This window comes from Dasypus novemcinctus, chromosome 13, assembly GCF_030445035.2.
Source record: "Dasypus novemcinctus isolate mDasNov1 chromosome 13, mDasNov1.1.hap2, whole genome shotgun sequence".
Taxonomy (NCBI): Eukaryota; Metazoa; Chordata; class Mammalia; order Cingulata; family Dasypodidae; genus Dasypus; species Dasypus novemcinctus.
In genome coordinates, this window is record NC_080685.1 from 93,456,385 (window position 1) to 93,464,616 (window position 8,232).

Here is an 8,232-nt window from a genome sequence, read left to right on the forward strand (position 1 = left end):
TCTGTCTCCTCTATAACTTTGAAATTTTACAAAGGAAAAAAAAGCAGGTGAAATTAATTTTTAAATGCATTTCATTTAACAAAATACATTCAAAATATTAGCATAGCAACATATACTCAATATGAAAAATTATTAATGAGGTAGCTTACTTGTTTTTCTCTTATTAAGTCCTCAAAAATTTCCTGTGTATTTAACACTTAAAGTACATCTCAGTTCAGAAGCTAAATTGTCAATGGTTAAAATGAAATTGTAGTCCTACCAAAACAATAAGGTTGTGTTGAACAGAAAAGCATTTCATATCTTTTCTGTTTTTAAATTTAAGTTAATTAAAATTAATTCATTCACACTAGCCACATTTTAAGTGCTCAGTAGTCACATTGGTTAGCAGTAACCAAAACAGGCAATGCAGATCTAGAGCAGCATGTCTCCCAAGTGTGACTGAGGGGTCCCTGAGACACCTCTAAACAATCTGTAGGTCAAAACTATTTCCATAATAATTCCAAGATGCTATTTGCCCCTTCTACTTTCAGTCTCTCACAAGTGTCCAGTGGAGTTTTCCAGAAGTTACAGGACATTTAATATCATAAGAGACAGAATGCAGACACAGAAATGAGAATCAGCAATCTTCTCTTTAGCCAGGTTGGCCAAAATGTAAAATGATGGCACTTTTCTCACTGATTGTTTTTGTTTGGAAAATATAATTGTTTTTCATAGAAAATGTGTTACAGGAAGTGGACTTGGCTCAATGGATAGAGCATCCGCCTACCACATGGGAGGTCCATGGTTCAAACCCAGGGCCTCCTGACCTGTGTGGAGCTGGCCCACGAGCAGTGCTGATGCACGCAAGGAGTGCCGTGCCACATAGGGATGTCCCTTGTGTAGGGGAGCCCCACATGCAAGGAGTGCACCCCATAAGGAGAGCCACCCAGCGCGAAAGAAAGTGCAGCCTGCCCAGGAGTGGTGGCCACACACACGGAGAGCTGATGCAGCAAGATGATGCAATAAGAAAGAGACACAGATTCCTGGTGCGACTGACAGGAATAGAAGTGGACACAGAAGAACACACAGCAAATGGACACAGAGAGCAGACAACTGGGGCAGTGGGGGGAAGGGGAGAGAAATAAATAAAAATAAATATTTTAAAAAAATGAATGTGTTACTATGTTACCATGTATGAGATAAATTAATATTTTTAAATGAATTAATGAAGAATTTAAAATTTTCTCAGTTTTTTAATAGACTTTATTTTTAGAACCGTTGAAGGTTTACAGAAAAATTCTGTGGAAAGAACAGTTTCCACGTACTCTGCTGCCAAAAACACACACAAAGTTTTCCCTACTATTAAGATTTTGAATTAGCGTGATATCTTTGTTACAATTGATGAACCAATATTATTAAAAGTATATTGTTAACTAAAGACCATAGTTTACATTAGGGTTCACTCTGTGATGTATGGTTCTACAGATTTTTCAAGTTTTTAAAAAATGTTTTTACTGTGGTAGCATAAATGCAACATAAAATTTCCCATTTAAATCACTTTCCAATGTACAATTCAACAATATTATTACATTCACAACATTGAACTACCATCACCACCTCCATTGCCAAAACTTTTCCATCACCCCAAACGGAGCCTCTGGATGCGTTAAGCATTGACTTCCCGTTCCCCCTCCCCACACTGCTGCCCCAGCTGTGGTGACCTGGAGTTATGTACTCCACAAAAATGTGTCCTTGAATACAGAGTCCATTCCTATGGATGTGAACCCTTACAAATAGGACCTTTTTATGAGGTTTCTTCAGATAAAGCATGGCCCAGGATGGGTCTTAATCCTACTACTGAATGCCTTATACGGGAGGTCACAGAGAGATGAGAACAAGCATGGAGAGGGCAGTCAGGGCGGAAAGTCAGCAGAACCCGGAAGAGAAGGGAGAGGCCGGGAGAGGTTGCCGTGTGCATTGACAGAGGAGCCAAGGACCAAAGATCGCTGGCAGCTAGCCCCAGAGCGCCAGTTTTCGGTAAGAAAGCATTGCTTTGATGACGCCTTCATCTGGACTTTCCCTGGCCTCAATAAAGTTCCATTGTTTAAGCCAGCTCATTGCATGCTATTTCTTTTAGCAACAAGGAAACTAAAACACCCCCAGTAACCTGTAATCTATTTTCTGTCTCTTTGATTTGGTAATTATTGATAGCGGTAACCCTCAAAACCCTCAAAAACAAAAGCTCTTTGAGTCCTCACAAATCTTTAAGAGTGTAAGAGGGCCTTGAGAACTGCTGGCCTAGAGCCCCACTCTCCAGCCTTATCATTTGTGATTTACTCTCCCACATCTCTTCTTTGCGTGAACTTCCTGATCCAGATCAGATGGGACAGACTTCTCCCTATCCCTCATGGACATTATATATAAAACAAACATAAGAAGACTCTGAAACGTAGAGAGAAGCAGGCAGAAGGTTAGGGACCTCAGGATTCAAGGAATGACATGGCACCAGTGGGGAGTCAACAGAGACTTGAACTTCCACCCTGGCCCAGGGGTAATGCGCCCCCCCTGCCAGAGGTGTCAGCAGGTGAATGGAGAACCTGGACTTCCATCCCCATCCAGCAGTAACTAGGTACCTACCTTCCCCATCCAGTGTGGTACCAAAGGAGACCTGATGAAACAGAAGATTTCAACAAGATCCAGAGTCTCATAACATAAGACCTAAAATGTCCAGGGTACTGTTAAAAATTCCTTGTAATACCAAGAACCAGGGAAATTTCAACTTGCATGAGAAAAGACAATGGATACAAACGCTGAGATGACAGAAAAGTTGGAATTATTGACAAGGATTTCAAAAGGCCATCATAAAAATGCTCCAACAAGCAACTATAACATGCTTGAAACAATTGAGTAAAGAGAAATTCTCAACAAAGGCAGAGAAGATATAAAGATGAAGCACAGCCTTTGCTTGGGCCTGGTTTTAGATCCCTAGGGAAGCCAGAACAAATTCCCACCATCTGGGGGCTTAAAGCAGCGGAAGTTTATTCCCTCTCGGTTCTAGAAGCCAGAAGTCTGAAATCCAGGTGTCAGCGGGGTTGGTTCCTTCTGGAGGCTCTGAGGGATACTCGATTCCGTAACTTTCTCCTAGCTTCCGATGGTCACCGGTCGTCCAGGCATTCCTGGGCTTGTAGCTGTGTCACTCCTCTCTCTGTCTCTGTCATCACCTGACCTTCTTCCTTGGGTGTCCGTGTGTACATGGTATTCCCACAAGGATTCCACCATTGGATTTGGAGCCCCCTCTGACTTAACTAATCATACCTGCAAAGACCTTATTTCCAAACCTCAGCATGTGCTGAATTTCCAGGTGGATACAAACCTGTGGGAGACACCATTCAACCCAGGACCAGCCTTAAAAGAACCACTTGGGGAAGTGGATATTTCTCAACTGATAGAGCTTCCACCTACCATATGGGAGGACCTGGGATTGATCCCTGGGGCCTCCTGGTGAAAAAGAAGAGAAAACATGCCTGTCTGGTGAGCCAGTGCCCATGTGAGTGCCCACATGGTAAGCCAGTGCCCCTGCGAGTGAGTCAAGCAGCTAGATGATGACACATCAAAAGAGACACAAGGGGAGAGTCAAGGTGAAGCACAGCAGAAACCAGGAACTGCAGGGGAGAGTCAAGGTGAAGCACAGCAGAAACCAGGAACTGCAGTGGCGCAGCTAACAGGGAACCTCTCTCCCCATTAGGTCTCTAGGATTGAAACCCGGTGAATCCTAAAGGAGAGAAAATGAGAAGAGAAGACAACACAGACAATAAAAACAGCAGGGTGGGAGGAGGAGAAGGGGGGAAATCAATATTTTTTTTAAAAAAAGAACCACTTGTTGGGAGTGGATGTGGCACAAGTGGTTGAGTGCCTGCTTCCCACAGTAGAGGTCCTGGGTTCAATCCCTGGTGCCTTCTAAAAACAAAAGCAAACAAATGAACAAACAAAAAAACCAACTCAGAGGGAAGTAGACTTGGCCCAGTGGTTAGGGCGTCCGCCTACCACGTGGGAGGTCCGCGGTTCAAACCCCGGGCTTCCTTGACCCGTGTGGAGCTGGCCCATGCGCAGTGCTGATGCACGCAAGGAGTGTTGTGCCACACAGGGGTGTCCGTCGCATAGGGGAGTCCCATGTGCAAGGAGTGCTCCCCATAAGGAGAGCCGCCCAGGGTGAAAGAAAGTGCAGCCTGCCCAGGAATGGCACCGCACACACGGAGAGCTGACGCAACAAGATGATGCAACAAAAAGAAACACAGATTCCTGCGCCGCTGACAACAACAGAAGTGGACAAAGAAGACGCAGCGAATAGACACAGAGAACAGACAACTGGGGCTGGGGGTGGGGTGGAGATAAATAAATAAATAACCAACTCAGGGGAGCCAGTGTGGCTCAGTGGTTGAGTGCCGGCTTCCTGCATATGAGGTCCTGGGTTTAATTCCTAACCCGCGGTACCTCGAAAAAAAAAAAAAGAACCACTTACTCTTCCTCTACCCCTGGGCCAAGGCTCCTTCCTCTCCCAGCACATCCATCTCTATTCCTTCTTTTTTAACTCCTGCTTGTCCCTCAGGGTAGCCTACATGTTGCCTCTTCTTGGAAGCCTTCCATGGCCTTCCTTGACCGGGTAAGGTGCCCCTCCCACTCAAAGCTTCCCACACCATACCACGTATAACTGATGCTAATTGTTCTGTCACACACCTTCCTCCCACTCCCCGACCCTCATCCAATGTAAAGACCTGACAAAAGGGAGTGTGTCCCTATCCAGGGGCCTGCTTCAGTGACTGGCTTATCATAAGCATTTGGAAAATATTTGTTGATTAAATAAATTTTAAAAAATGAATAAATGGAAACTTCTCAGTGGCTCCTTCATTTCTATTGAGTAAATTTAAACTGCATGGTTTAGATGCCCTACGGAACTGTGACCCACTGATCCTTCAGCCCTCAGCTTCCCTTCACGCATCCTGCCTTCCTGGCACACACTGGAAAACCCATTCCCTCACTCAGATGCAGACACAAATATCTGTTGTTGTTGTTTGTTCATTTGTTGCTTTTTGCATATATTGCCTTTTACACTTGCACTTTCCATTTTCTCTGCCAGAGAAATTGAGACAATCTCTCCTAGATGGCCTATAGCCTGCTCCTTCTTTACAAGGCGCAACACTGTCCCCACCTGAAAAGAACCACTTCACTTTCAGTCTGACTCCTTCCCTCACCTCTTTTCACCTGCCTACTGGACTCTCGTTCCATCCAAAACACCAACCAATACTCTTACCCTATCGTATTTTTCATGCTCTTTACTACCTAAAGCAAATCTCTCTCTATACACGTGCCTGTTTGCATAGACATGCATTTCTTTAGATAAATCTACTTGGTTGTATATTGTTATTCTTCCCCACTAGGATTGTAAACTCTTTGAGGGTTTGTTCACTGCTCCGTCCTCAGCCTCCAAAGCAGTGCCCAGCCCACAGGCAGTGTTCAGTAAGCCTATCGATCAAGTCACCGGGCGGCGGCCGGGCGCTCCTTGGATGGGCCTTTAAGAACAGAAGCCACATCCTGTCGCAGAAATTACTCAGCCGATACCAGTCAGTGTGAAGAGGAAGTGGGATTGCTCTACCTGGAGGGGATGGAATGGGTCTGACCTTTTGTCCAGACTTACAGGACACTCCTCATTATTCGTTTAGATGGGAAACTGGCCGAGTAAACCCGGCGCACTTTCCCTCATGGAGAAATGTAGTGCTCCAGAGCAAATTCTCCTGCTGACGGTGGGCACAGCGGAGGGAGCTGAGCCCTGCCTGCTGGGCTCCCACAGCATCTCCTCTGTTCCTAGGCCCCAGGGCCTGGAAGAGCACGCGCAATTGAGATACTCCAGGGTTGAAGACCCAAACGTGTCTGGACACCGCCTTCAGCAATTCATAGCCTCCCACTGGAGGAACCTGAGGCCTTGGTGGCAGAAGAGCAGGTGATGTGAAGGAGAAAGCTTTGGATTCAGGACACCTGAGTTCCAGGTGATTTCAGCAAGCCATCTCCTCTCTCTGGGCCTTAATTTGTCCCTGCCTGTACTCTAAGGGCTGGGTGGGTTGAATGTAGGTTTAAAGTCCTCTCCAGCAGTGACTTTCCGTAGTTAGATGAACTTCCTGTATGAGATCATCTGGACTAGATTGCTTCAAGGGTGGGGCAGCAGGGGAGAGAAACCTACGGTGGAGCGAACTCAGGAGGCTGAGCGGTAGGAGCTCAACATGGCCAGCAGGTGGAGCCATTGGTGCACCAGGATGCTCAGGCCGCGGGTAGGAAAGTTTGGTTTTCTAGAAAGCCAGTGAGTCCTCAGGCCATCCGAGAACAACCCGGGTCCCCGCCACACACTGACAGAATCAGGTTAGAATGTCGATGTAGGTTGCTAGCCGGAGGCTGAAGGCGTTGCGGGACCCAGCTGCCTCTCCTCCTCCTGCCCGTTACCGTGTCCTGCCTCTTCTCCCTGCCACCCCAAACGGGCCATATCCTCATCTGGCCACTCTGCAAGATGCGACTAGCTGGAGGCCAACCTGGCCTCGGGGATTGCCACCGTCCCTTTCTCCAAGCCCCCAATCGGCTCCAGACCTCGGCCCTTTGCCTCCCCTGAGTGCTGGGGGAGGCTAGTCTGGCTAGAGAAGTTGGAGAAAAGAAAGGGAAATGGGGGTGGGGAGAACACTAAAGGGGAAGGGGAAGGCTGGGCTCTAGCTAGATAAGAAAGGAAGGATCAACCTTTGTGGGGCCCCAACCGCCTCAGCCACCGTCACACACTTGGGAGTTTCCTAAAGCTGCTCAGCAGTGCCCGGGGCATGTCCCCCTCCCTCTGCTTCCTACGGCCAGAGTGGCTGGGGTGGGCAGAGGGCGCTCGCAGACATTCATGGTTGCTGGTCAGCTGCTGTCTCAGAGCTGAAGGTGGAAAGCGGCCCCTCCTGAGCGGGCAGCCAGGTCTCTCCCCACATCCGCCTCCCTTCACGATTCTGATCACAGCGGATGCAGAGCTCCCCTGTTTTGTGCATCCCTCTTCTCAGACAGGGGTGCACAAGGAGAGTGCTAACAGGCCCCTACCCGGCACCCTCCAGGCTCAAGGGCTGCACAGCACTCTGGGTCTAGAAACACCCAGCTTCCACCTGCTACCCCTGCCACCCCCACTGACCACGGAGGCTGGTGGACACCAGGCACTTGGGTTCCCAGAGTCGCCCCCCCCCCCCCGGCCCTGGCTCGCCCCTCCAGCACACCCCTGGGCCTGGCGGTCCCGGTCGGACGTGGAGGCCTCTCTGCCATCAGCCGTATCAGCTGGGATGGAGCCACAGAGCAGATCTGTTTCAGAATCACTTTAATTACAGTATTTACACACTCTTTTTATTTAGGAAAAAAAAAATCTTCCCACCTCTGGAAAATCGTATTTCCAACCGTCATTGAACCCAGGGTTCCCTGCCTACTTTTCTGAACAACAGAACAAAAATCGGGATGTGGATTCCCCCACAGAGGAGGTGGCTGGTGGGGAGGGTCCTCTGGCCGTGCCCTGGGCCCTGACCACATGGGGTGCGGAACAGTGGAGGGGCTGGGGTGAGGGGGTGGAGCCCAAGCCCGCTGGGGGCCTGAGGCCTCAGCTCACCCCCTGATGGGGGGGGCGGGAAGGAAGCCAAGCAGCTGTGACCAGAGGAAGGTGGGTCCTCAGAAGAGCACAGGCCCAGAGGCTCTGCTCAAAGACCTGCCTCCTGGGTCCTGTCCACCCCACCCAGAGGCGAACCAGAAGCGGAAGAAGAGACCGTGTGGCCCTGGGGAGCCCAGGAGCGAGGCCGTTTGCTCTCACCCGTGCCCATGCACCTCCACAGCGGCTCCCGAACACGTGCGCACGGGACCTTGCTCCAAAGCGTGGAGCAGTTCCAGTCTCCAGGCGGAAAACTGCAGGCCTCTGTCCACCGAGAAGAGCAGGGCTGGGGAGCTGGGAGAGCAGGAGGGAGCCGTGGCGTAATCCGCAGCGGCTTGGAGGAGGGCTAAGGCAAGTGGCTTAAGACAAGTTTTTCTGGCTATGGCATTACAAGGGAGCAAGTGGAAAAAGTTTACTTTGGTTTCCCCAAAGTAGGGAAAGAAAACCTAAGAAAGGAAAAGTAAAAGGCAAAGCCTCCTGGGAGGAAACGGTAGCCCAGGAAAAGTCCATGCATTCCCCGGGGGAGTCCCGTAATGAGGCAGGGAGCACAAGGCGTGAGG